The 27223-nt window shown below is 48.1% G+C and overlaps 1 long non-coding RNA gene across 1 annotated transcript in view; it reads right to left on the bottom strand.

Annotated features, from left to right (window-relative positions):
* LOC135191183 (uncharacterized) overlaps window positions 1–25670 on the bottom strand; it is a 46608-nt gene extending 20938 nt beyond the window's left edge. Inside the window, exons 1-3 of the long non-coding RNA XR_010308754.1 lie at window positions 25570–25670; window positions 20202–20303; window positions 9390–9514 (exon numbers count right to left, since the gene is read on the bottom strand). This is a non-coding gene — a long non-coding RNA (uncharacterized LOC135191183). The remainder of the gene's footprint in view (window positions 1–9389; window positions 9515–20201; window positions 20304–25569) is intronic.
* Window positions 25671–27223: the final 1553 nt, after the last annotated feature.

Genomic DNA, 27223 nt, shown 5'->3' with positions numbered 1-27223 from the left:
GAGGCTGGATGAAGCACTTAGTGCCATGGGTTAATTAGAAGGGTTAGGTGATAGGTTGGACTGGATGATCTTGGAGGTCTTTTCCAACCTGGCTAATTCTGTGATCCTGTGTGATTAAAGATCTTCTCTTTCCAATCTCCCTTCCACTAGCCCACATTGCTCATCCAGCCTGGCCTTGAACACCTCCAGGGAGGAGACATCCATGACCTGCCTGGGCAATCTGTTCCAGTATCTCACCACCCACACACTAAATGATAAAGAATATTGGTCCCCAGGCCCATGTGGGGAGTATCAAGACACAGGACATGCCTGAGACTCCTTAGTTCAAAATGATTTGGTGGTGGTTTGGTTTAGTTTGAAGTTCTTTTGCCTTCATGAAGCTGTACATAGATGCAAAAAAACCCCAGAGGGTTTTGGATGAAGAACAGCTCTGTGCAGAGTCAGCATCTCAAGGGAATGACCAGCATAAAGCCAGAATATGAACTATTGGACTACATGAGGAGGATCCATAGCCATGCTTGTACAAACACACCACAATTTAGTGATGATGCACCTACTCTCAAAATGAAGTGAAATGGAAACCACTGGGTTGGCCTTGTTCTTTTTCAGTGTTGGAAAGACAGTCTGTGGTTAAAAAGCCTCAGAAAACAAACACAAAGAATTAAGCAATCATCTCTTCAGGTATTAATCTTAGAACACAAAGAGAGTCCTGGCAGTAACTCTGACTCCAGCCCCGAGCTGATGCTATGGAGGAGAATTTGGTTTACGTTGCAGCAGGTCTGGATGGAGGACCATGAAACTGAACTGATTCAGAAATGTTATGAACTAGCAACACAAAGAATAGCAGCATGGAGTTGGAAATGAGACCTCATCAAATAAGGGTGATGCTGAATTTTCAGTACTAAGGGGCATGAGGCTGTGCCAGATAGACAGGGAAAAGGTCTGACTGGTTTAGAGAAGCAACCTGATTAGCCTCATGAGAATTCTCAGTTAAAGACAAAGTCCAGCACCTTAGCAGACACAGGCACTGCCTGATTCCTGGCTCTGATGATATCCCTTTGAGTCAGCTGCAAAGTCACCTATAAAATCTGGCTGCAGTGTGAGCTGAAACAGCCTTTGAGATCAGGGTGCTCGAGGCTACAGCAGCACGGAGGAGAAAGAGCTCAAATCTTCACACAGAGGCCATCAACTACTGCTTCAACAACAGCCTCTCCACCAGGCTGCATGTGCAGAGACATCACTGGTATCTCCCACCCTATTCCTCCCTGCAGGTAGCAAGAGTCTGGGATCAGTTTGTAACCTCAGTGGTCCTGCAGCAAAACGGTCCCCAGTGTGGTACCTTACACCACCACAGCCGCTGGCTGTAGGGATGCCCTCAGTGACAGCATCTCTGCACTTGAAAGCACAACTTTCGTTCTGGCAGGAAACCATCTGCAGTGACTAACAAATCAACAAACCAAAACAGAAGGAAGGAGACACCAAGTTTCAATGCCAGGTGAGAGGGTAATGGAGCAGCACAGAAAAGCTCCTGGGCTTGCAGGAGTTGCGGCAGGTACCTTACATTTTGCCCTGCTCTGCCTTATTCACGCTTCATTTTCCAAAGCCCTTTGTTTTCCAAGCTGAGTTAGATCAAGGCCTCCCCATTTCCCACCACATTCGTGTCTCCATGCCCCTGCTGCTGCTATCAGAGCTGGGGCACAGGCACTCCCAGTGCCTCGTCTCGGGGAAGCATTTGCATTTTCATTGGCACAGGTACAGCATTCAGGATTCTTTCAGGCCAGGCCAATTAAAACAAGCCGAAAACTGCTGAGTGCAGCAGTTTCAGCAAGGATCTGCTTACATTCCCCCTCTGAAAAAAGCAGGGGGCCCACATTCTGTAACTCTCTCCCTCTGCACAGCGTGGGTTTTGCCTTTTTTCCCCCCCTCTTTCTTTTCCTTACCTCCCCCCTCCCTTTTTTCCCCCCCTTGTTTCTTTTCTTTTTAAGGTGGAATAACTTGTGCCCCTCACACAGTGGCTCTAAGAGATGGATGGCAGAACTTGGGAATGTAGCTTCATTTTCCTAGCAGAGCCCAGTCTGTAACACTAAACTGAGGCATGGGAAAAGAAAAGAGGAGGGAGGAAAAAAAAGGAAGGGGAGGGGGGAAATAGAAAAATAAATGAAAACCAACACCCCACCCCCCCTAAAACTGGTAACTCTCCCCAGCTTAACACACTTTACCTCCTTCACAAACCTTGCTGCATGGTATGTTCTTAAAAAGGAATAGAGCCACATAATTAGCAATCAGTTGAAGCCTAAGGCTTTTCTGCCACCACAGAGACTATTCAATGCCTACTGGCTCCACTAACACACTCTTATTACTCTTGGGTTTCTTTTTTGGACAGGCTCTTTCAAACCTCAGATGTGTTGTAAATGCACCACTGACAGGTTAAAAGATACCATTTTTATACCCCTGAGCAAAGGGGGGAAAAAAATCAACCCACCCAAAAGCCTATCCTGCTGCTGCTGCTTTATTCTGTACTGATAATCTTCAAGTGCTGCAACAAGGCATGAGGTTGTAGGAATGATGAACTGTCTCACAGAGAGCCAGGGAAGGAAGGAGTTGACAAGGGGGAGGTTTCTGCACACACCCTCTTATCCCTGGAGCATGGCAAAAACCTGCTGGTGAGTAGCAGCCTTACCAGAGCCCAGCTCTGCTAGTCACAGTGGCCACTAACATCTGCATGCCAAGCCCCAATGTCAAACAAGATCCAGCACAGAGAAAGCACCTGCAAATGCCCTTGCATCAATCCTGGGGGGAAAATGGGCTAAGCCAGGAGAACAAACCACAGCACATGGATTTGCATTTGCTTTCATCTCTGAGAATGAGGCTGTGTCAGTCTCAGGCTAGGGCTGAATTGATGTGAAACATGTACTGCATGTAAAGTTTGGATCGATTTGGAGCTGATCCGGATTTCAAACAACCACAGGACCCAGAGGAATTGGAATAAAGAGGGTTTTTTTCTACCCACTTCCACTTCAAATGATCTCACCTTGATAAAGAAGCATTGGGTTTGTAGAGCAACCTGCACAATACAGTCCCCAGCAATGCCTGGGGACATCCAGGAGCTGCTACACCACAACCAGGAACTGAACTTGTAGTGCAGCGTGAACACACACCCTGCCCAGCTAAGCATCACAGCATTGCTAACACATAAATGAGAGAAGCAAGGGAGGCACAAGGCAGGTGACAGCTGGAGGAAATGGTGAAGGATTTCAGCAAACAGCTATACCTGGTTTCCTAGATCATCCCTGAGAGAAGACAATTCACTTCTGCTCTTTTCTGTCTGCTTTCAGAGCCCTGTTCTAGGAACAAGCTGGCTCAAGGGACTAGGAAACTAGGACATCAGGACTATTCTGGATCAAAATCCTCTTCTTTTTCAAAGGCTGCTGGGATGCCCTCTCCAGCGACCTCAAGCAGCTCAACTTGTCACCTGCTACACAGGTGACTATAAAAGGCCACTTATTGATTTAATTAGGGCAGACAAAGGAGAGATGAAATCTATCCCCGAAGTACATGGAACATGCAATGAGCATCCTGTGATCTCAGCTCTGCTGTTTAGAGATTGTGGGGTTATTGATCTTTGAAAGTGTGAGCAGAACCCCGAGTTTAAGAACAACAGACAGCAGTGTCTGACGTTTGCATGGTGACTTTTATGTTGGAGCAGCCTGAAGCACTTGAAAGGACACACAGCTCTACACCTTCTCCTTCCTGCTCTGCTTCACAGCTCCACCTCCACAACGGCCTCTCTTCTCAGCCTGCAGGTCGAAACAATGCCCATCCCTTCCACCCAAAAGCAGCAGTGCTTTTTATCTTACTTCCTTTTCCCTCACCAAGGAACCTCCTTTAGTCTCCATTTTGATTCATCATCCCAGAGGAAAAAAAAGCAAACAATAATGAAGAAACTGATACCAAAATATGCTCCCTGCAGAGAGCCTCTCTCAAGACACGAGCAGGGACTGGACTGAGCAGGTGATCTTCAGTGGAAATCCACAGAAGAGAGTACCAAGAAAATCTCTGTCACTGAGCTGTCGTGGCAGGTCAAGGTGACCCCCCCAGCCTGAGATGCTTGGCTTTCTAGTGACATTAGCTAAGGGCATCACCCATGTTGGGATTCCCCCAGCTGTGCCCCGCCAAATATCCTTTCTCCCTGTCCCACAGGGGAACAAAACCAAGCCAGAGGACAAGAGGGGGTCAGGAGACACTCACTTGGTCATGTCCTGAGCAATTCCCAAGATGAAAATGAGCCCTGGCTTCCTGCTGTCCCCTCAAATAATGCTCTTTTCCACTCCCACCTTTCTTCCTCCTACTTATCTCCCTCCCTCCCTTGCCTTCTGAGGCTGACTGAGTCAACTAGTGCAGATTAGATGCCAAGCAATGCAGTCTCTGTACAAAGATTCAACTCCCACAGACAGAGCAGGGAGATAAAAGCAGTCTAGTCAAACACTGTCCAGAGACAGCCCAGGAGAGCTGGGCTCCCAGTAGCTCTGGCTGGGTCACGTCTTGAACTGGTGACACTCCAGCAGCTGAACTGCGAGTACTAGAGACATAAGCACTTCTGTCTGGTTCCTGGGCTTAAATACAAAGGAAACGGGGCACATCTGCAAAACTACCCACTCTCCAAAGATAAGATTGAACCAAAGGGAACCCTTACTCAGGAATCAGAGCCCTGCTGCTCAGAGGTGCAAAGAAACAGCTCTCTTCTTCAGAGCACTTTGCTGGGGCCAGGCACTGCCAGGCCAGTAACGCCAGGTAGGGGAGCGCTGACATTCCCTTGCTACTGATACAGTCCCATGCAAACTCACCTTCTTCCAGTGACAGACACACACCACTGAAAGGTAAGGACTTTCTGCAATGCAAAATGAAGCCCCTTTAGCAATGCACATGAAGGGTACACAGTGCTGTGCTTGGTGCTACTGAACCTGCCCTGAGAACCTCTGTGAGTTTGGAAGGTGGTCATAGAATCTTTTCAGTTGGAAAAGGCCACTAAGATCAAGTCCAACTATGAACACAGCACTGCCAGGTCACCACTAAACCATATCCCTCAGCACCACATCTACACAGCTTTGAAATCCCTCCAGGGATGGGGACTACTGCCCTGGGGAGCCTGTTCCAGGGCTTGGCAACCTTTCTGGGGAAGGGATTATTCCTCCTGTCCAACCTAAACCTTCTCTGGTGCAGCTTGGGGCCATTTCCTCTTGTAGGCAGAGCCTGCCTCTGCAAAACCTGCTGTAACAACACAAACTGTGGGTAGGCAGACTTGCCAGTCTGTAGACTACCCTTGTAATGCTCTCCTGTCATGTCAAACACTATTGTTTTCCCCTTGAATGATACATAGAATATCCTGGCACTCATCAGGGTAAACAGTTCAGTGGCAAAGTGCCTGTCCCATCTGTGGACCTCCAAATGACCCTGAATGCAGAGGTACAGAACAGCTTTCCACGTTCATTTGGTCCCTCTCTGGTTACATGATAAGAAATGAAGTTGACACAGCAATATAAACATTAATACTGACAGTGTTAAGATAGACAGTGGGTACAGGTCAGGCTGTAGTATCCAGGGGATACTCTATAACAGTGGCTGTCATATTTATCTCTGGCTTCTTCAGAGCCAGTTTTAGTAGCTGGAGAGCGAGCAGACAGAAGGACTATTCAGTGCAATCCATGATTTGAAGTAAAACAGATGCTTTGTGGAAGTTTGCAAACTCCCCAGCACAGAAGGTTGGCAGAGCTCTGCTCCGTAACCAGGGCCCTGCTCCTTGGCAGCATCAGGAGCCCCTCTGTAGCCCTGGTGCCACTGGCACTGCCCATGCTGCTTAGACAAGGACAATCTGGAGGACAAAGCACACTGAGCTTGGCAGTTAACAAGGTTACAGAACGAAACCAATGCTCAGAGGCCACCTGAGCTTTTAAACACCTCCACCAGTTTAGTTTCTTCTGCTTTTTGTGCTGTCCTGGGAAACTACTGAGCAGAACGGGAAAGCACAGTGCAGCAAAACCTGTCACCCGACCTGCTGGCACTTCTGCCCTGTGCAAAATCCCTGAGAGGTCAAGGAGCAAGGAATGAACATAGAAGTCAGCTTTCAGAGACTGCAGCATGGCATGAAGCAGTGTTGAAGATCTAGCAGAGGAGGATGCAATAAATCCAGTGTAAGAGCAAGGATTCAAGCGAACGAGGGCAGTTTCCTATCTGGAAAGCATAAGGGAAGATTCAAATACTTTAATTGGGAAGGGGTGGGGAAAAAAATCCCAGTTTGAAATTAATTTTGTACTGATATTAAGCCTGATCCCAAATGCTTTTGTTCATAGCTAGGATGTCAGGAATTGAGTGCAACCAAAAGGCACCTGGTCTGCTTTTATGGACTGAAACGCTTTTGGAAAGGAATCAGATATGATTTGGACAAAAACAATGGAGGCCCAGACACAGAGGCTACCCTGGGAGAGTATACCAGCTGTCTGCTCAGTTTCAAACCTCTAATCGTGTTCTTGGAGGAAAAGCAAGGGGACCTGTTAGGGGTTGCTGTGCTCTGTGCTCCGGGCCAGGTCCAGACGGTGGAGCCAGCGAGCATGAGTCCTCCCCATGCAGAGGCAGCTCCATCGCATCCCACTTGTTTGGCAGCAGGACAACAGCAAAGGACCGAGCCTCTGAGCAGACACCGAGGGCTGGGAGAGAGGCAGAGGGATGAACAAAGGCACAAGCAGGGATGGAAAACTGGAATGCGCCAGAACAGAGGAAGGAAGCTTGGCAGTGCCCAGATAGGCAAAGCACCTGCTGGCATGGAAGGAGAGGATTGCATTTAGCAGGCAGTAGGTCCCATTGCCAGGCAGCATCAATCAGCCCTGCTGTACAACAGTGATCCAGCCCTGCTCCAGCACTGCTGGCTGGATTTCCCCACCAGGCTGCTGGCTGGATCTCTCCGCCGGGCAGTGCAATGCCTGTGCTCATACCATGTGCAGCAGGGAAAGCAGAGGAATCCAGCCGAGTGGTGCTGGGAGCACTGCCTCAGAGCAAAATAAATCCTTGGAAAGGAACACAGAGAAGTACTACCATGCCCTCCTTCAGCTCTTTACAGTCTCAACATGTGCTTGCAAACTACCCAGCAGCATTCAGCAGCTGGCAGGCTGTGATGCCTCTCCTCTGCAAATCATTCCTGAGAACCTGGCATCCTCCTTTCCAGTTCCCCTGGGCCATGCATTGTCTCTCTGTGATGGGTGGAGTGCACCTTGGCTTGCATTCCCAGCAAGGTGCAGGCAACTCATTGAGACCCCTCGTTTAGAACATAATCACCTTGGGCTCCACAACACATCAACATCTCCAAAGATGATTCAGTCCACTTCACTGCCTCTGAGAGCTTTGTGCAACTAACTTAGCCACCAGTGTTAAAACACTAGAAAGCAGGTGAAAGAAGTTCATCCAGGCTCATACATGTGTGGCTCTGACCTCTGTGCAGGGCCTCTTGTTGCTGCCACTAAGTAGTAAAATGCCAAACATGGCTCATACCAATTCCACCTCTCACTAATAAGTTTTGTCAGCTCATCATAATCTTAAAAGGAACCTTTAAGTGCTGGGAGGCATCTTGGTTTCTAATTAGGCTCAGTCAGATTTTGTGGCCTCACAGGCAAGTTAACCTGGCTCATGCTGTTGTTAGCTTCAAGCATATGTATTTGAGATCACTTTTTCCACTCAGAAAAAGATAATGTCTAGAGTTTCCTCCCCTTAGATAAGCTTCAGAAGAAAAGAAAATGCAGCAATGTCCCTGCCAACCAACAGACATGGGGTCCTGTATCCCATCTCCACAACAGCTCCCAAACCAGGACACTCCACACAGACATCTGACATCTTTCTCTGCAGCACGTTTAAAAGCCTGCACAGCAGTGTCCTGAATCTGTCCCCTTTCTGCTGTCCTCAGCTCTCACTGTGATCAGCAGGAGAGTTGGATACTTTCAGAGCAACTTCCAATCTCTCTGAAATCTAAATTGCCTTCTACACACATTTATTTCTTGCCACTCACCCAAAGGTATGATGGGGGAGCATAAGACTGTGGCCTCTGTGACTCTAACCATAGAATCATAAAGCTGTTTCAGTTGGAAGAGCCTTCTAAGATCATCCAGTCCAACCATCAACCCAACACCGCCATGGCCACCAAACCATGTCCTAAAGTGCCATTTCCAAACATTTCTTGAACACCTCCAGGGATGGAGACTCCACCATCTCCCTGGGCAGCCTGTTCCAATGCCTGACTACTCTTGCAGGACAGAAATTGTTCCTAATATCCAACCTAAAGCTCCCCTGGCACAGTTTCAGGCCATTTCCTCTGTTCTGCCTTCAACTGAGGAGTTTGTACATAGAGTACAAGAGAGTGGGAGCTGCTCCAGTGCATTTGCACTATGGAACTCTATGCACCTAAAAAGTTTTCAGTCTCAAAGTAAGCCACAAACAAGCAGTATGAATGCTTTACCCTGGCACCTGGGTTCTTTTCGCAGATGGATGCATTCCTGTGCAACCTAATCTAGGCATACCTGTGTTAGCAGGGGGGGTGGACTAGAGGTCTCTTCCCAATCCCATTATGCTATGAATATGTCTGAACCACGTTGAAGTTAACCAAAGGAATGATCAAAGCACCAGGAAGCCATCATAAAGCTGCATTCTGGTCATGGGAACCATAATGAACTTAAGCTTCTAACTGGGAGGATCAAACCCAGCTTGCCAGATTAAGGAATAACTCCTCCTGAAGACACCTAAAACACAGGTTAGCACCACCTGCAGATCTGGCCAGACACCTGAAACTCTTTCAAAGAAAGCAGACTGCATTTAGCTTCCTAGGAAGTGCCCCAGAGCTTAGCTGCACATTACTGGCATCCAAAGACAGGAATCAAGTCGCAGGATACTTCAAAGAGTGAATCAGGGAGCAAAGGAATTCACAGATTGCCAAGCCACCAGAAAAGATTCTGATAAGCTGCTGCTCATTACCACTATAATTATTTGTGTTTTCAGAGATGTCAGAGTGTCCTCAGCACTCTGCAAACACGGAGCCAGAGTTCACAGAATTCCCCAAGCAAACTACCTAACAAGCTTAGTGCAAAACCCCAAAGGCTGTCCAAAAAAATCAGGCAAAAAAACTCAAAGCCAACTCAGTCTGCCCCATTGCAAAGCTTCTTTGCTTACCATAAAACACTTGATCTAATATCAACTTCTAAAATCATTTAAGCCTTGCAACTGTGCCATTCCTTTCTGGTACCAGTCAATTGTGACTTTGTTGTCACCTTTAAGGCCATACGCAGAGCCTGACCGAGTTATCAGAGATGCTACTCACAGAGCTCTGACAGTGCCACCTGGGAAAAGGTACTGACCTGTGGTGGTGGTGATGTGTGTCTTGCACAGCTCTTGTGTTCCCTTCAAATGCAACTTGAACCTTGCCTCAGGAATCCTTCCTTTCTGGTGGCATTTCCCTCCCATCCAGCTGCCAAAAGGAGGTCTGAAATGAGACATAATTATCATCCATCAGTTAGGGGTTGGTTTTTTCTTGCTAAACATCCAAACCCAAACCTTAGGTAAACAAAAAAACCAAAACACTTGGCCTGAACCAAATCCTGGCTCCAAACAAATCTGGATACAAAGCTTGTGGCTGAAATCTGTTGTATTACATCCAGTGATGTAAATTCACCTCAGATGTGTCCATTAACAATAGACCTGGACCCCAGATCACTTGGTTAGTCGAGTGATGTGTTTTGGGTCAGTCTTTCAGGATGCAGCTCAGTGTGACTGCAGTTGTGTCCAAGAAGGCAAATCCAGACACAGAAGCACTGAGCAGTGCACAAGAATATCCACTCAGGTTGGCTTCATGGGAGCATTCAATATGAGCATTTAGCTATGGGGATCAGAGCATCTTTATGACCCTGTGCTATGGCTAACTGTAGTCAGGAAGGACTATCTTTGGGATCTGATTCTCCCCATGGACATGTCCTTAGGCCTGGACATATCTAACTTACCTTTAAGGACCTGCCTAAGGCAGCCTAGATGACAACTCCAAGGCCTCATTGCTGGCTACAACTACCTAAAGGGAGGCTTTAGGCAGGTGGGGTTGGGCTCTTCTGCCAGGCAACCAGCAACAGAAGAAGGGGACACAGTCTCAAGCTGTGCCAGGGCAGGTCTAGGCTGGATGTTAGGAGGAAGTTGTTGGCAGAGAGAGTGATTGGCATTGGAATGGGCTGCCCAGGGAGGTGGTGGATTCTCTGTGGCTGGAGGTGTTCTTGCCAAGCCTGGCTGGGGCACTTAGTGCCATGGTCTGGTTGATTGGCCAGGGCTGGGTGCTAGGTTAGGCTGGCTGAGCTTGGAGCTCTCTTCCAACCTGGCTGATTCTATGATTCTAAGGCATTCACACAATCAACAGCAGGAGAGGTTCATTTAGAGATCTATCTCTCACCCTTAGTTGCAGTGCCTTAGAGCAATACAAGTCAAAAGGTCTAAGCCAGCCAGACCTCAGATCCAGCTCTTCCTTTGTGCTGGCTCATCCTGGCTGCTGCCTGGCTCACACACAGAAACACAGCACCTTGGGAAGTCTGCATCACAACTCAGTCTTTCCAGGGAGCATTATCTGCAGAGCTGGAAGGACCCAAGCATAGCTTCAGTTCTCATACAGCACATCTTCCCTTCCCACTGACCCTCCATCACTGCTCTAACCTCCAGGAAACAGAAGGGATTTGCTGTGGTATGTGGGACTTGAGAGCAAGCCATACTGTTAAAATTGAAGAGGATGAGAAGCCTCAGAGCTCTGAATGAGCTGCCTTGTCTTTGCAGTTTCCACTGAGCTCAAATGTTGCCTAAAAAGGATTAATTAACACTGGACAGCCCCACAGTGATTCCCCATCAGCTCTGGGACAGAGGACTCTGTCTCTATGGTGATACAACACTAAAGGGCTGAATCCAAAACGTTATTCTGGCAGAAAGACACAAGCACCAGGCCAGAACTTGAGATCCTGGGTTGTAACTCTGGTAGAGATACTCCAGGCTTGCCCTGGTGTCACTGGGATCAGCCCTGGCCTGCAGCCTTTGAGGAGAGCTCCATCCTGGCATGCAGATGGTTCACCTTCTAATTCAGAGGGGTTGAATGACTTTTCAAACCTTTGATTTCTGACTGATGTATTCACTCCAGGAGAGGCAGAAGCACAAAACCTCAGCATGGAGTGACTCCCCTGCTTTCTTTTGCTTTCCTTCCCAGCCCTCCACCCACAGCCCTTGTCTTTTCTTCTCTCCCTGGACAGTTTGAGAATCCTGGCATGTGGCCAGAATGTCTGTCCTTATTAGCCTGGGCTGGCTGTGAAACACCTGCAGCCTATTATAGCAGGAGGAGGAACTGTCATAGGTAAAGTCATGACCACTTCTTTTCTTTCTTTTAACTCACTAAAAGGCAGTGGAGACAGGGAGCAAAAAATGGCATAGCTTTAGCAACACACCTGCCCTTGGCTGGACTCAGCTGTAGGCACTGGATCAGATTTTCACCTGGGAAGTGACTCCAAGAAATTGTCACTTCACACCAGCAAGGGCCCCAGTTTATGAAATATAACATGCACTTGCTGCATCTGAACAGTGCCTTCTGCAAGGGCTTTTGGGAGGGGTTAATGTGTGTCTTCATTCTGAACTAAACAGGCACTAGGAAGAAAGTACCCTCTGGGCAGGATATAACTAGACTACCTGCTGACATATCCCTCTCATATCCCAGCTGGTACTGGCTGCAAACACTGCCAGATCCAGCAGAGCCTCCAAATTGGCAAGGCAAAAGGGCTACAGGATGGGACAGACACTTCTGAGACCCAGAGGCCCTCACCAGAAGAATGGCTGCAATGTCCAAAAGACTGAGCAGGGTATAGGCAGCGATGCAGAAGCTGCAGAAGATGACAGAGGTCTCAGCCTGGGAGCTGAGCAAACCTTTTAAAATAAACATGTTCTAAGTACACAGTGACATTAGTGAGAGGGAGAGCAGCATTTCTCTCCCTCAGCTCCCAACCTACAGGGCTCCATCTCACCTGCAAAGCTTAGTTGTACTTAGAATCATAGAATCACAGAATCCAGCAGGTTGGAAGAGAGCTCCAAGCTCAGCCAGTCCAACCTAGCACCCAGCCCTAGACAACCAACCAGAGCATGGCACTAAGGATCCCTTCAGGTACTGGAAGGCAGCTCTAAGGTACCCCTGGAGTCTTCTCTAGGCTGCACACCCCCAGCTCCCTCAGCCTGTCCTCATAGCAGAGCTGCTCCAGCCCTTGGATCATCTTTCTGGCCCTGCTCTGGATTCCTTGTAGGGAATGCCAAAGGGACAGCATCTGGGAGGACAGCTAGAGGTCTAAATAATTTATCCTGCTCTTGAGCTATGACAACAAAGTAGGTAACTTAAATGCAGCTCTGAAAGTTTTGCTACTGAAAGTTGAGTCATTCTCTGAGGACCAAATGGTATTTCAATCCCAACAGCCCAGTCAGTGGAAATGCCACAGTCTGGATGTCAAGAGACCCAAGAGCTCCTTCCAAGTTTCTGCTGTGTTTTCATCAGACTTGCTTGTCTCTCTGCAAGGCAGTTGAGACATTTACCCTAGCAGCTGACACTGAGTTCTGCATCAAGTGGAGTGCAGCCATTAAAACCAACCCAACCCAAACCCCCTCCCCCCCACAAAAAAAACCCCAACACCAAAACAAAAAGACCTATAAAGGAAAAAAACACAGTGGCCACAAAGCACTCTGCCAAATATTCCCACTGCTGTCCTGGAACATGGAAACACAAATCTGCTGTTGCACACAGGTCTGACTATTTGCATTTTTAATAATTCAGGAGTTTAATTAGCATCGTGGCCTTAATCAGAGGCTGAAAATACAGCTGAAGTCGTCAGAGCTTAATTGCATCTTTAAAACAGTTCTGCAGTCTGGAAATGTCTCTACTAACATGAAGGTCTGTCCTTAGCTTGATGCTTTGGGGTTCAGATGAGCTGCTGCTGCTGCTCAGGATTTTAGCCTGGAGAAGAGGAGGCTCAGGGCAGAGCTCATTGCTGTCTGCAGCTACCTGAAGGGAGGTTGCAGCCAGGTGGGGTTGGGCTCTTCTGCCAGGCAAGCAGCAACAGACCAAGGGGACATAATCTCAAGTTGTGCCAGGGGGAGACCTAGGCTGGATGTTAGGAGGAAGTTGTTGTCAGAGAGAGTGATTGGCATTGGAATGGGCTGCCCAGGGAGGTGCTGGAGTGGCTGTCCCTGGAGGTGTTGAAGCCAAGCCTGGCTGGGGCACTTAGTGCCATGGTCTGGTTGATTGTCTAGGGCTGGGTGCTAGGTTGGGCTGGCTGAGCTTGGAGATCTCCTCCAACCTGGCTGATTCTATGATTTTCTGAACCAGCACACCTCAAAATCACTCCAAATCCCCAAACAACATTGAGGTGAACCAGAGGGCTTCCCTGCTTATCCCTACAAGCTGTGCTGCAGCTTTCTTGGACTGGACTCATTAAAAACAACTGGCTGGATTGAAGAGAGTATCTTAAATTGCACTGAGCATGTCCCACAAGCTGCAAGTGAATTTTCTCCTCTGCAGGAAACAGAACATTCTTAGAACATCAGCAAGAATCACTGAATCTTCAGGCAAGTCAGCAGGAGCCCAGTCCTGAGGGGAGTATCTTTGAATGAGGAAAAACCAAATCACCATTTAGAGGTGGGACTGTAGCAGCTGCCCTCTGTGGGAGCTAACACTGGTTCCATGCAGCCCAAGGCAGGTGTTGAAGCACAGGAGGTTTGGTGCTGCTTCCCCTCCTCGACTACAAGGGATGGATGTGGTCTTGAGGGGAATTAACAGCAATTTGGGCTGAGGGAATCTAAAGCCCTGACCACAGCCATTCATTTACTGGCTGGACAGATTGATAGCAGTGTACAGGACATCCTGGATGACCCTTTTCAAACAACCTGTGATTTAATGGTGGGATTCATCATCACCCAATGCCGTGGAGGCCAACTATAGAAGGAGGTTCCAAAATGGATTAGTGAAATCCATGGAAGATAGGTCAATCACAGACAATTAAATATGTTAATCCGGATGCAACTTCCACTCCAGGAAGTTAGTCAGCTTCATGCCCTTCCACCTTTGATTTACTTGTGAAAAAAGGAAGCCAGAAACATTCTTCCTATGCCAAAACCTGTCCCTTGGCTCCAAGCATTAAGTAGAACCACAATAAATTAGGTTTTTTTTTTAGGGGGGAAGGGGATACATTTTCTCTCTGCAATGATATTACAGTATGCTGTTCATTTCCCTCTGCAGCTCCTGGACCTCTGTGTAACCTCCAATCTTCCTGTCCTCCTAGGAATACCACAAACACATTAGTGAAGTCTACTGGAAGGTGATAGCAATCACAGACACCAGTAAATTCCATTGAGCAGGGAATTAGGAATCCCAGCACCTTATGTACATGGGAAAGGTCTGCCTGGATCATATAGGAAGGGAAAAAAACCCAAACCTGCATGGTGAGTACTGCACCAGAGGAAGATGCAGGAAACTCAAGGTGGGAAAATATAAGTGGGGTTGTCCACAAGGACATTTTCTGGTAGCCTCAGGACTGTTACTGCTTAGGACAGTTACTGTTTGATTTATTTCCTGACACGTTCTTGTGCAAGGGCTGGCTTCTGTGGGGACTTTCAAGACCTGTCTGGATGTGTCCCTCTGTGATCGCTGTTAGATAGTATTGTCCTGCTCTGGCAGGGGGGTTGGACTGGATGATCTTTTTGGGTCCCTTCCAATCCCTGACATCCTGTGAGCCTATGAACTTGCTGCCTGACTAATCCTTCTGCTTCCTAGGCCCCCCTGAGCATAAGGCAATGTCTGGGGTAAGGTAGAGGGGTGGGAAGGAGGTGGAAGGGTGGCTGGAGCCCCTCCTGGGGACTCAGGTTTCTGGGAGGGCTGTTGTGTTTCTGTGTTACTTCTGAACTTGTCTATTTCTGTCTATATTGTAAATCTCTGCTTGTATCTTGTGCTAAGCTGTGAGTATAAAAAGCTTCATTCAATTTCCAGATGGACTGAGCCTAGTCTGGGTGATTTTCTCAAGTGGGAGGGGCAGGTAACACCCAAACCATCACAACATATATACATATAAAACATGAATACACGCAGTACACTTCATACTGCAGAGCTATGTACCCCCATCCATGTATCCCCATCCCCTTTGGATCCTGCTGAACTCTAAACCCAAAGAGCAGCTCCTGGCACGAGTTACCTGCTCTCTCCTCCTTTGTCTTCTTACCTGCTGCAAGCATTTCTATCCATTGTCTGGTTTGGAAGGTGGGGAGTGGGGGATGCGTGTGTGGCTGAAGAGCAGAGGACAAGATGACAAATGAGCTACCACACAGCAGTGGAATGTAAGTGAGGCTCAGCTATTTTTAATTAAGAAGTGATGACAGCTGACTAAATTCCCTGACACTGCAGTTAAAGGCTCCCTGACCCAGACATTATTGGACACCCTCCTAAGACCAATATATATTGGTCCCGACGGTGCTGCTATTATCATCCCAGCCGTCTGGACAGATGCAGGACTAACAAAATCTATGTCTGTTATCAGCATGCAAATAGTGAGATAAGCCTGTGAGGAGCAGGAGGAGGCAGCAGGTGAGAGGAGGACAGAGAAGGTCATTTCCAAGGCAGTGCTGAAAGTGCCAATGTTTGGTTTCAGTAAATGTTCAAAAGGTTTGGACAAATTTTGCTGCCTCTCTCCTTTTCGGTTGGTTTAACTGATGATAGGTTGACCATGAGAGAGGCAGAAAGACAGAAAGAACATTTCCTGCTGTAAGGTAGATAAAGCATTAAGAGGCAAAGCAGTATGGTGCCTTGGACTGGCCTTCTCAGCCCACAGATCACAGGGAGGGCTCAGCTGAGAATGCTTTTCTTCTAACTCCCAGACCAAAGAGCCCAGCAACCTGATGGAGTGAGGTGGGTTTGGAGGGGTAAGGATTCACCTGGCATCACATAAAGGCTCTTAAGCAGAGGTGACAATGTAGTGGAGGTGTCCAGCTCCCACTGTCACAGCAGACTGGTAAGAAATTGACTGTTTCAACAACAGACTCTTGGAAAGAAGTCAAGAGGAAGATACCAACCACAAAAAGACAACAGAAACCTCACTTTTGCTCTCAGGGCTTGCAGGTCCCCTTGCCTTGGGCTCACTAGTTGGTTTTAGTGGGACAAAAAAACCCCAAACATTTCCCTTCTACCTTTTCCAAAGGACCATGGAGAAAAGTGGTAAACTGGCAGATGGGGCAAGGTCACAGAAATCACCTACAGGCTTGGCATGAGCAAGACAAAAACATTAAGGAACATCATCAGGAACTTTCCAGCATAGCTGCATGGTGGGAGGGGGGAAGAGTTGCTCTCTGCTGTTGCTAAGACAGTTCCCCCACCTTTGCTCTCTCCCAGCCCAATCCACAGGCTTTCTGCTCTCATTGGCTCACCAGCAGCATCGACTGATCATGACAGGTTTTCCTCCTCCTCACTCTATTGGCTTCTGCCTGTGGCTTACTATCAGGGGAGAGCAAAGCAGACACGTAATCAATAGCTGGCGAGAAGGAGCTGGGCTGTGCAGTGCTACATTTGCATTCCAGCTCCTGCTGCCCATGGCTCTGCATTCAGATAAGCGTGGTCTGGCCACGCTCACAGCTGGGAAGCATAGCTGCAGGGAGCTGTCTGCAAAGGCACTTCCAGCCCTGAGTTTCAGACCAGCCTCTACCTGACCCTGAGAAGCTCAGGACTCAGCTTTGCAAAGCAGATCATCAGCATTCTGCCTGAGCACTGAAGCAGAGGCACAGAGCGTGGCTGAACTCAGGCCTCGAGCTTGGCCACTCTCAGGGCAGCTGGCTCTGAAAATAAGGGAAAGGCAAGAAGTCCTTCCTGCAGTGCCATAAGTCATGGCCTCTCCAGCAAGCTTTTAGACACCTGCTTGCTCTGAAGGTGTCTGGAGGCCTTCTAGGGCATGCAGAGAGCATGCAAACACTTCAAAAGGCCAGAGAAAGTTTCCCTGCCTTGAACCATGATGGCTGATGACAGTCAGCTACCAAACCAGCACTGCTTGGTCACTGCCAGCTTTCAGGAATTTGGGAACAGTGGTTCCTTCATCTAGTAGCAGCCCTCTCAGCTTGGGTGTCCCCATCCCACCAAACCCCTGCTACAGGACAGTGGAACACAGCAGCTGGGGACAGCTCCCCAGTCCTACCGCAGCCCAAGTCAAGGCTTGGACCTGGATGCAGAGAAATACAGAACTGTTGAGGCTGGAAGAGTCCTCTGAGGTCATCAAGTACAACCATGCACCTGGAGCTCACAATTCCATCACCACTGCTAAGCCACTACCACCAAACAACACCTGTCAGTGCCAAATCCATGCAGCTTTTAAATGCCTTCAGGGATGGTGACTCCACCACTCCCCCAATCAGGCTGTTCCAATGCCTGACAACCCTTTCTGTGAGGAAACTTTTCCTAATATCCAACCTGAACATCCCTTGGCACAACTTGAGTCCATTTCCTCTTGTCCTGTCACTGAGAAGAGGCACATCAGTCATAGAATCAAGCAGGCTGGAAGAGAGCTCCAAGCTCAGCCAGCCCAACCTAGCACCCAGCCCTGCACAACCAACCAGACCATGGCACTAAGTGCCCCAGCCAGGCTTGGCTGCAACACCTCCAGGCACAGCCACTCCACCACCTCCCTGGGCAGCCCATTCCAATGCCAATCACTCTCTCTGTCCTCCTAACAGCCAGTTTATGCCTCTGGCACAGTTTGAGGCTGTGTCCCCTTCTTCTGGCCCTGGGTGCCTGGCAGCAGAGCCCAACCCCACCTGGCTACAGCCTCCCTGCAGGCAGCTGCAGACAGCAATGAGCTCTGCCCTGAGCCTCCTCTGCTGCAGGCTGCACCCCCCCAGCTCCCTCAGCCTCTCCTCACAGGGCTGTGCTCCAGGCCCCTCCCCAGCCTTGCTGCCCTTCTCCAAACACCTTCCAGCACCTCAACATCACCCTTGAATTGAGAAGCCCAGAACTGGACACAGCACCCAAGGCGAGTGAGAACACAGTTCCAACTACAAGCCAAAAGGGCTTGAACTGGCACCAACAAAAGCCCAATGCAAACCAGCCAGAGACTGCCAGTGGCTTTGAAATAAACTGTGAAATAAAATGAACTTCTGGGCCATGGAGACCTCAGACACCACACAGCAGTGCATGACCAAGATGAGTGTAACTACTGAACTGGCCTCAGACCTTGAAGCACTGCAGTTTGACTGACCCAAGGAGAGCACAGTGGTGAAATAGCAACCCTCTGGCTATTTTCTTCCACCACACAGGTGAGTCAGCATCCGGACTGGGGAAGAAAAACTGATGTTTCCTTTTCTGTTCAGGACTGCAAGTCACTGGCAGCAGAAGGAGCTCAGGCCAGCTTCTACCTACCCTGTTCCTAACAGAGATGTATACAGACTGCAAGAGGTCAATGAACCCAGCAAAGCCATCCACTGCTGTTGGATCCACACACATTGGATGCAGGCTGTGCCCTGAGCACTACATCTTCCCAGCCTGGGCAATCCATCTGCTCTCTCTCCTTTACATTATAAAGAGGTTTGGGTAAGGAGAATTCAACTGTTGCAAAATAATACAATTAGGAGGCAAGGCAGGAAAATTTTTCCTATGGAAATTTCCACAGCCAAATCTATTTGTTTGTATCAGGAGGTGGACACAAAACACTGGCTCAGGTAAATAAAAGCTAATCTAAGTGTCTGGCCTGAATAAATCCATTTCCACAACATCCATAGGGATAGTTCCTTCAATCTTAGTGGAACTTCAAATTGAAAGGAGGAAAACAGAAGAAAAAGGGTGTGCATTAAAATCAGGGTCAAGTCCCTGCTTGGCCTCCCTCAGTAAGGGCTTTGAGTTAGGTCTGTAGTATTTAAATGGCTTCAAATATTTTGGGATCTCTCTCCAGTTTGTATGATCTGAGTTTCATCCTGAGGCTGAACAGGAAGAACATTCTGAGCTCTCAAAAATGTTCATGACTTTGGACAAACACATTCTCTCCAGCTTCAAAACAAATCTGTTCTCTTTTTGATCTTATGTAATAGTCTAGATGTCTGTGTTTTGATTCCTCCCAATTGTGCACTCAAACTGGTACAGAGCTCCATGAAAGGAATTTAATGGACTGGAAAGAAACTTAGACCTTTCCCCCCCACATCTCTAAACCATGTTCCTCCCTTCCAGTTACCTTTCCAGAGAAGAAAAGCATGAAATTTAACAACTAAGATGATAAAAATTAACTCAAGGAAGAACTCCTATCATGAGCTAAGCTGCTTCAGCCACTCACAGAACCTTTTTGATCAATAAAAGCCTTTTAAATAAAATGAAAGCTCTTTCAGACTAAGTCAAGAAGCAATCTACAGGGAAAGATATTCAGTCCCTGATGGCCTGGGATCAGACTTGTTTACTTCATGCTGTTAGTAACTAAATGACATTTACCTGGAGCTGTTAGGAGTACTGTAGATGGAGGAACTACAGTTCTGGAGCCCCCAGCACAAGAAGGACATGGAAATGGTGGAGCCAGTTCAGAGGAGGTCACCAAGATGCTCAGAGGGCTGCAGCAGCTCTGCTCTGAGGACAGGCTGAGAGAGTTGGGGCTGTGCAGCCTGGAGAAGAGAAGGCTTCCAGGAGACCTTGGAGTGGCCTTCCAGGATCTGAAGAGGGCTACAGGAAGGCTGGGGAGGGACTATTGACAAGGTCTTGTATTGATAGGACTAGGAGGAATGGGTTTAAACTTGGCAGAGGGGAGATTTAGGCTGGATATCAGGAAAGGGCTCTTTGCAGTGAAGGTGGTGAGACACTGGCACAGGTTGCCCAGGGAGGCTGTGGATGCTTCCTCCCTGTAGGTGTTCAAAGCTGAGGTAGATGAGGCCTTGAAGGACCTGTTCATAGTGCCTATGGCATGAGGTTGTAACTGGATGATCTCTGAGGTCCCTTCCAACCTAAACCATTCTATGATTCTAGAACCAGTTAGATTCTAACCATGAACATGCAGGAAGTAACCTAACAGCAAGGCAGAGTTGATATGCCATAGCCTACACTGCTGTGACTTTTATGGTGGTCAGTTCACTTCTGCCTGCTCACTCCACCACCCAGGGAGAAAGGTCTGCTCCCTTACCTGCCAGGTGTTCCATCCTCAGTCACCACAGTTTCCCTGGCCTCAGCAAGAGGGGCAAAGAGGATGGAGCTGTGCACTTCTTCAACACTTAGCAGGCACAACCTGGGGGTAACAGAGATAAGAAGGTCTCCAAACTCCAATTTCATCTTTAAATAGTTCTGTGCAAGGTAACTCAATCTCATGAGTCCCCATTTCTCTATTAAACAGAGGCACAGAAGAATGCTAAGAATTGTCCCAGGTCATAAAGGAAGTAGAAAAAAAGACAACCAAACCCTGAGTCCTCATCCACACAACCTCTTGCTCTGTCCCAGTGGACAGCATTCTTTCCTAGGATTACTAAAAATATTGGGGTCTTCTGTGAAACAGATTTGGATGGAGATTTTTGAGGTGGAATCACCAACTCTGCATGGGAAATGGCCTCAGTGAATGGAACACTCTCAACTTCACAGAAACACAGAAGGGTTCAGATGGAAGGGACCTTAAAGACCACCTGGCTCCAACCCCTCTGCCATGGGCAGGGACACCTTCCACTAGAACAGGTTGCTCAAGACCTCATCCAACCTAGCCTTGAACACCTCCAGGGAGGGGACATCCACAATCTCCCTGGGCAACCTGTGCCAGTGTCTCACCATCCTCACTGTCAAGAATTTCTTCCTAATCTCCAGTCTAAACCTCTCCTCCTTAAATTTCAATCATAGAATCATAGAATCAACCAGGTTGGAAGAGACCTCCAAGCTCAGCCAGCCCAACCTAGCACCCAGCCCTGCCCAACCAACCAGACCATGGCACTAAGTGCCCCAGCCAGGCTTGGCTTTAACACCTCCATGAGCAATGACTTCACCACCTCCCTGGGTAGCCCATTCCAATGCCAATCACTCTTTGGGCTGAGAACTTCCTCCCTTGTCTTACAAGCCCTTGTGAAAAGTCCCTTTCTGGCTTTCTTGTAGCCCCTTTTAGGTGCTGTTAGGCCCAACAAACAGCTCAAGAACTCATTTCCCACAGAGGCAGGTGTATTTTAGCAGCAGAAAGTCAATGACACATGTTAATACATAGCCAGCATCTTTCCTGGCTGCACACACAGAGCCATATACCCATCTGTGCACACCCAGTAACTACATCCATATATGTATGTGGCTATCAAAGTTATGAAAATTAGAAGGAACTTTGATGTTGGACTCATCATGATCTGAAAAAGAACCAGAAATGCTAATTCCATCCCATCACAGCTGTGGGAATGAACTGCCTGCTCTGTCTGCAGCACTTCAGGCAGAGAAAATGTAAAGGCATAATTGGAGGAGAGCACAGAGCCAAGGCCCTTCCTTCTAGATGCTTCTTCCCACTTCTCACCTGCTCATGAAAATGAGCTTCTCACTTCTCCATGACTTAAACCCTGGCCCTCCCCTGAGCCTGTGCCACCCCACAATATTCCCTCAGTGCTACCACAACACCTGGCTACCCAACAATTACATTGCTTGCCATTGAAGTGCATCTCACTGAGCCAGGATGGGAGGGTTGGAGACCTTTGGTAGCGATGTCAACGCTCCCAGGAACCCTTCAAGCAAACCAAGCCCAAAGCAGAAGGGAACTAACAAGTTGCTAGACTCATTTGTTTGGAATGACAGATCAACAGAGTCAATTCTTTTTATTCTTATTTGTGTGTATATATATATATATATATATACAAACAGCTTTTTATGTCTCCTGACCCCAAATAAGCCCTAGCCCAGCTGTGGTGCCATGTTAAACAGTAATTACTCTATATAAGGCTGACCAAATGGGAATATTTGTGGGCCAGTGGAATGAAATTATTTTAGGACTTACACAAACTTGCCCTGGGAGTGGTGTGCCCAGCTGTGGGTAATGTGGTGTACCTAAGAAACAAGCAGACACAGGAGGGTTCTTTTCCTCCTTCTTCCAAGCCTCCATTAAAACTCACTAGGTGACATGAGATGACTTTCCCGAAGTTCAGCTCCAGAGAAAAGGAAAGAAAATAAAGAAGTAGAAGTGAGATCTGTTTACCACTCTGTAAAAGAGGCTTTGCTATGGCACTGTACACATTCTGAGTCTCCCTCAGCCTTGCCTACCGGTCACGCCTACTAAAACCACACTCAAACAGATGGCAGAGCAGAAGTAAGCAAAGGTGCAAAGCAGGACCCTTGTAGTAGTCAATAATATGGGGGGTGAGGGGCTGAAATCAAGCTTCATCTCCAGCTCTTACCTACCATTCAATTTGCTTTACCACTGCATCCAGTTCTGGAGTCCCCATTACAAGAAGGATGTGGAGATGCTGGAGTGAGTCCAGAGCAGGGCCAGGAGGATGCTCAGAGGGCTGGAGCAGCTCTGCTGTGAGCACAGACTGAAAGAGTTGGGGCTGTGCAGGCTGGAGCAGAGGAGGCTCCCAGGTGACCTTCTTGTGGACTTTCAGGACCTGAAGGGGGCTACAAAAGAGCTGGGGAGGGACTTTTCAGGCTCTCAGGGAGTGCCAGGATTGGGGGAATGGAGCAAAGCTGGAAGTGGGGAGAGTCAGCCTGGTCATGAGGAGGAAGTTGTTGAGCATGAGAGTGGTGAGAGGCTGGAATGGGTTGCCCAGGGAGGTGGTTGAGGCCCCATGGCTGGAGGTGTTTGAGGCCAGGCTGGCTGAGGCTGTGTGCAGCCTGCTCTAGGGTTGGGTGTCCCTGGGCATGGCTTCTCCTTGTGGTCCCTTCCAACCCTGACTGATTCTATGATTCTATGAACTATTGTGCAACATCAGCCACTGAAATCTCCATCATCAGACATTTTCCCAGCTAGGACTGTCACAAGCACTTCTCCTTCCTTCCCAGCCCACGTGCTACACAGGTGGCTGCTTGCCACCTCCCTGCTGCAAAACCAAAGGCAAAGCCTTGGTGGAGACTGGACTCGTGGTGGGTTGGAGCTTTTAGCTTGACCTCTGCTTGAAATAGAATCATAGAATGATTTGGGTTGGAAGGGGCTTTAAAGATCATCTACTTTCAAACTCCCTGCCATGGGCAGGGACACCTCCCACTAGAACATGTTGCTCAAAGCCTCATCCAACCTGGCCTTGAACACCTCCAGGGAGGGAACATCCACAAACCTCCCTGGGCAACCTGTTCAAGTGTCTCCCCACCCTCACTGGAACGATTTTCTTCCTATTCTCCAATATAAATCTCCCCTCCTCAAGCTTCAGTCCATTCCCCCTCTTGTCCTCTCACTACAGGCCCTTGCAAAAGTCTGTCTCCACTAGTAGTGAGGATGCTAAACTACACCCATACATTGCAGAGTCATTTTTCATCCTGTCTACACTAAACCTGGAGGTGTTCAGAGAATGGATGAGGCACTCAGTGCCATGGCCTAGTTGACTGGACAGGGCTGGGTGCTAGGTTGGACTGGATGAGCTCAGAGGCCTCTTCCAACCTGCTTGATTCTATGGTTCTAAAGATGCACTCACAGTTCCCAGCTTTTGGTAAGGTTTGGGCTCACTGAATCTGTCCTGCTGAGCCCTCCAAACTCCCTCACCCTCTCAGATATTCAATGAATCATAGAATCATGGAATGGTCTGGGCTGGAAGGGACCTCCAAAGGTCATCCAGTCCAACCCCACCTGCAGTCAGCAGGGACATCCTCAACTAGACCATTTCAAAGCACCTGATATAGATGCAGTTGAGGCAGCACAGCCTGCAGAGACAGGAACAGAAGTGCTGTGAGCTGGGCCATGTCCTGCCTTGTAGGAGGGTGAGGATTTCAGTGGGGAATCCTAGAAGAAGAAGCTGACAGAGCTTTCAGAGTGGCAATGCTCAGTTCAAAAAACCTGCAAAAATTAGTGGCATGCCATTCTGGTGCAAGTGGCAGGTTTCCAGTTTCCAATCCATCCCTCCTCCTTATGTCATGGTAAAAGAGAGTGAAAATGGAAAGTGGTTTAGCAAGCAGGAACATTGCAATTCAAAATAGAACCAGAGAGGATTAAAGCAAATACCCAGACTGTTCTAACCTGTGTTTACGCCCCAAATACTGTACCAATTCCTGTTATTTTCAGGGGTTTCTTCCTGTGTTGCAACCTTCTCTCCGGGATTAAACTTGGCCCATGCAACTCATGACTCATCTGATTACAAGTCCCTGGGCATGTGCTGCAAGCTGTGCAGATGCTTATCACTGACAACCCATCCCACAGGCTCAAGAGCCCAGTGCAGCACATTACACGTGGGGGTTTTGTTGCTGGAGGGGTAGGAAGAAGATGACAGCATCTGCCTAAGACTGTGCTTGCTTCCTTCATTTAGGACTTGGAGGATTGAAAGGAGGTTGTAGCCAGGTGGGCTCTGCTGCCAGGCACCCAGGGACAGAACAAGGGGACACAGTGTGAAGTTGTGCCAGGGGCAGGTCTAGGCTGGATGTTAGGAGGACGTTGTTGGCAGAGAGAGTGATTGGCATTGGAATGGGCTGCCCAGGGAGGTGGTGGAGTGGCTGTGGCTGGAGGTGTTGAAGCCAAGCCTGGCTGGGGCACTTAGTGCCATGGTCTGGTTGCTTGTCCAGGGCTGGGTGCTAGGTTGGGCTGGCTGAGCTTGGAGGTCTCTTCCAACCTGCTGGATTCTATGATTCTATGACTTCAAATATAATTCCATGTCCTAAGCAGGACAGTGAGTGGAGAATAAAATAAAGCTATTTTCTTTTTAATGATCTCAATGAAACTCAAGTCCATCTTTTGGTTGATATTCACCTTTACACCCAGCAATTTCAAGTGAAAAGTTTGTTGCTTTGGAAACTGTGTTATCTGCAGCTCCAGGCACTGACAATGGTCAAGCTAATCCCAGGTAGGACTCCTCTGCCTTTACTGATGAAAAACAGATTCACTATTTCCAGGTTTGCTTTTCATTCCACCAGACTTTCTGCATTCCAGGAGATAACTTCCTTTTATTCCTGTCTCTGATTAGGTGTTTGAATAACCTCCACGTTAGATGATTATTTAACACTGAGTCCACCCTGCTGTTCTTCATTTGCTTTCAATGACCCTCACAAGAGCCAGTGCCATACTGACCCTCACTCTGAGACACAGCAATCCTTTAGAGTCAGCCTGGTAAGTTCACAGCTGAGATCAATCTTAGCTGCAACAAGCCACAAGATGTGACAGGAGGTGATTCAAGGAATAAAAATGAACAGAATAGAGAGGAAGAAAGGGATAAAAAGAGATAACAAGGGACTTGTGTAATACACTGCAGCCTTTTAGTGCCTTTGTACAAGTCCTCTACAAATATAGCAATGGGCTGCAAAGCTTCTGAGCTCCTAATTACCAATTCAAGCCACAATTGGTAAGGCTTTTCTAATAAAAAGGAGCAAAAAGCTAATCACTTCAGCTGACTGGATGCTGAGCATCTCACCTTTAGGCAGCTCCTGCTTAGGCTGCTTGCCAGTGGGAAGCAGTGACAGAGACAGCAGCTTCTGTTGTGTGGTTCACAGAAGGGACTTCACCAGTACTGGCAGACCCTGAAAGAAAAGGAAACTCACACTCAGTGCTGGAATCAGCTCTGACCTCCACATTTCACCAAGGCATCGACTTCTGGAGAGCCCAGCTCTGTTCCTGGGCCAAAAGTTTGACACATGCCTAAGAAGTGAGTGAGTCTAGGCCTGGAGAATTCAGTATTTCACTGCAGCTGTACGTGCCTGAGAGCCCAGCTGACCGCAGTGGACATGCCTGTCGCTACAGTTAACCAAGAGCCAGAGCCTCTCACTTCAAACTGCCTTCTCCAGTGGCTGTCTGCCTACATCACATGGGACACCTCAAGGTACTCATTGAGCTTTAGGCATGCACCTTAGCTCTAGAGAAGCAGAGCTTCCTAGCACAGCAGCTGTGAGTCCTCAACTGAAGGCTCTGCTGACCATCATCACAGTCATACTCCTACTGCTCTCAGCACTCCACAGACTAACGACAGCTCCAACTCACATTTTGACATTCATTGGCTAAAACCCAGACCCATCATCTTCTTTTTTAGATGGATATTCATCTGCAACCTCCCTTAAAACCCCATCAAGAGAAGCAAGAAAGAAATCAGAAGAGAATGGCTGGAAGCTGAGGCATAGGAAGTTTTATGTAAGCATGAGGAGGAATTTTTTCACTGTGAGGGTGACAGAACCCTGGAACAGGCTGCCCAGGGGGGTTGTGGAGTCTCCCTGTGAGGATAACAGAACCCTGGAACAGGCTGCCCAGGGGGGTTGTGGAGTCTCCCTCTCTGGAGATAGTCAAAACCTGCCTGAATGTGTTCCTGTGTGATCTGCTCTGGGTGCTCCTGCTCTGCAGAGGGGGTTGGACTGGATGAGCTTTGGAGGTCCCTTCTAGCCCGTGACATTCTGTGAGTCTGTGATTAAAGAGAACTATGGAGAGCAAATCTACATACCCTTTGTTCCACTGGGCTGCTGTAAAACACAGTGCTGTGGTTTCTTCCTTCTCTCTCAATCTGTCATCAACACTCAGCTACATGGGGGAAAATGAATTTAAATTAAATTCAAACATTATGTCTAGTTCATTACTAACACCTTCCAAACAGCACTGAAACTCTTACACAGACACTTGGTGCTACAACCCCAAACTACAGGGCCAGTAAAGCCACAATGATTGACAGCAGTTACAGACCTGAGTTAAAATCAAAGAAATGAGTCTAGAAAAACATCAAGCACCACAAATCTGAGTTGTGCAAAAGTTACTTAACTTCCCAAGCCCAAAATGTTCATTGTAGTCTTTACAGCTGAGAGATGCTTGTGTGTGACAGATGATTGCTTCTCCAGTACAATAACACCACCTTTGTACAAGTGTTGTGTCGTGCAGGTACTCATCAGGTAGGATCAGTGGCACTGCCCCTAGTTTTACTGATAAGTAGGCAAAGATATAAGGGTGGAGAGGACTTTCTGAAGTGAATAAGTAAGGAATCATTCACAGGTTGCATCAGGTGGGAAGGGACCCTCAAAGGTCATTTTGTCCAACCGCCCTGCACTCAGCAGGGACATCTCCAACTAAGTCAGACTGCACAGGGCCACATG

The sequence above is a fragment of the Pogoniulus pusillus genome, chromosome 38 (genome assembly GCF_015220805.1).
Source record: "Pogoniulus pusillus isolate bPogPus1 chromosome 38, bPogPus1.pri, whole genome shotgun sequence".
NCBI classification, from domain to species: domain Eukaryota; kingdom Metazoa; phylum Chordata; class Aves; order Piciformes; family Lybiidae; genus Pogoniulus; species Pogoniulus pusillus.
The sequence above is the reverse complement of the archived record's forward strand: the minus strand, read 5'-3'. Positions and strand labels throughout refer to the sequence as shown.